The sequence below is a fragment of the Neomonachus schauinslandi genome, chromosome 1, assembly GCF_002201575.2.
Source record: "Neomonachus schauinslandi chromosome 1, ASM220157v2, whole genome shotgun sequence".
Taxonomy (NCBI): Eukaryota; Metazoa; Chordata; class Mammalia; order Carnivora; family Phocidae; genus Neomonachus; species Neomonachus schauinslandi.
This window is the reverse complement of record NC_058403.1, coordinates 111,289,443-111,291,272: the sequence shown is the minus strand read 5'-3', so window position 1 is coordinate 111,291,272 and position 1,830 is coordinate 111,289,443. Positions and strand designations below refer to the sequence as shown.

At 44.4% G+C, this 1,830-nt stretch overlaps 1 pseudogene; it reads left to right on the top strand.

Annotated features, from left to right (window-relative positions):
• Positions 1-1,226: 1,226 nt before the first annotated feature.
• Positions 1,227-1,500, top strand: LOC123324855 (annotated as a pseudogene).
• Positions 1,501-1,830: the final 330 nt, after the last annotated feature.

Here is a 1,830-nt window from a genome sequence, read left to right as displayed (position 1 = left end):
AATGCCCACTAATATTTTCTATTATTTTTTCCTCCTCCTGGAAATCACTTTTAAGAAGCTATTCCAGTAATCTAAGCAAGCAAAGATAGAAATCAAAATTTTATAACACCTGAATATGAGTGTCAAGGCCCCTCATCTTCTCCCTGATGTTCTAGATGAATAAATGAGAGTGATCCATTTTCAGGAAAAGAGAAAAGCCTATTCTAGTTCTTCTGCTAAGAAGCAGTTAATTCTTATATCCTCTATGCACAATTACCATTGTCTCTTGTTGCAAGTAAGAGGTTGTAATACCAGTGAGGGCAGAAAGTAAGTCAGATTTTTTTTTTTTTTTGGTTCATTAGAAGAGCATTGGTACATTGGTAGACACATTGTGGGTGCTTCAAACTCACTTATTGTTGGCATCGCATTGCACTGAATTGATGATTCTTCATCCTTTGTAGGCAAAGAAGTTTAGCAGGCTGAGAAACAGTAGCAAGCTTCACCTAAGTAGTGTGCATACCCCCCCAGGTGGTCAGAGCACCCTGGAAAATATCTCTTACTCCTGTGCTCATTGTCTCAGGAACAGAGTGCCTGCATCACAGAGAGGAACCCCTGAATCTCCTGCAGTCAAACCTCCCAGAAGGTGAAGTCCAGAATGGCCAGCATGTTTGCATTCTTCTTTTCTTTCTGCAAGGATCATTACTGTCTTTTCTGTCCCTTCCAGAGCTGCCATCTGCTCTCATTGCTGAGGTCTTCTTACAAGACTGGATCCAAAATGGGGCTCAGTCTCAGCTTCCTCCTCCTTGCTTCTCTGAAAGAGGGCTCTAGCCTTTTCGGTTTAAAGGCTTCACTGCTAAACAGAGAGCAAGCAACAAACCATCAAGCATGGGTATCACAAGAACAATTGCCAGAATCTCAACAACATTTTTTTCCTAGTGCTTAGAGCAGTCTGTTGGTGACCCTTATCTCTTCCTGCCTCCCTCCCCTACTTCCCCCTTTCTCCAGATTAGGTGCTCCACTTCCTGCTTGCAGGTCTGAAGGCACGATTCATAGTTGAACAATAAATGAGTTAGTCACCCTCCAAGTTTTGGATGGCCAGAGCATTCCAGAAGAGTGACTCTCAGTGTTTCACCTTCTCCACACAGGAAATAAATTACCTCAGGCCTCTCCCTCACAGTTACTCATGTACCAAAACTTCTTAAAAATTGTGGAAGGACTCTCTGGGCTGAGACCTAGTTTGCGGCGACATGGCTAAACCCAGCAAGTAGGTCAGAATCACTGGGAAATACGGGACCCATTATGGGGCCACCCTCAGGAAAATGGGAAAGAAAGTTGAAGTAAACCAGCACGCCAAGTACACTTGCTCCTTCTGTGGCAAAACCAAGAGGAAAAGACGAGCTGTGGGGATCTGACATGGTGGTTCCTGCAATGAAAATGGTAGCCCGTGGTGCCTGGACCTACAACATCACTTCTGCCATAGAGTTGGCCATCAGAGGACCGGAGGAGTTGAAAGACCAGTAGAAGCTCCACCATTTGAAACAATAGTAGCCTATAATAAATGGGTTAATTTATGTAACAAAATCACTTTGGCTTGTTGTTAAATTTATTAGATGTTCCAACTTGCGTTGCATTAGTTGCCTTCTCAAAACTCTTGGAAATTAAAAATCCTTCTAATTTTGGGGTGCCTGGGTGGCTCAGTCAGTTAAAGGTCTGACTCTTGATTTTGCTCAGGTCATGATCTCAGGGTCATGGGATCGAGCCCCACTGGGTGTGGAGTCTGCTTAAGATTCTGTCTCCCCGGGGCGCCTGGGTGGCTCAGTTGGTTAAGCGACTGCCTTCGGCTCAGGTCAT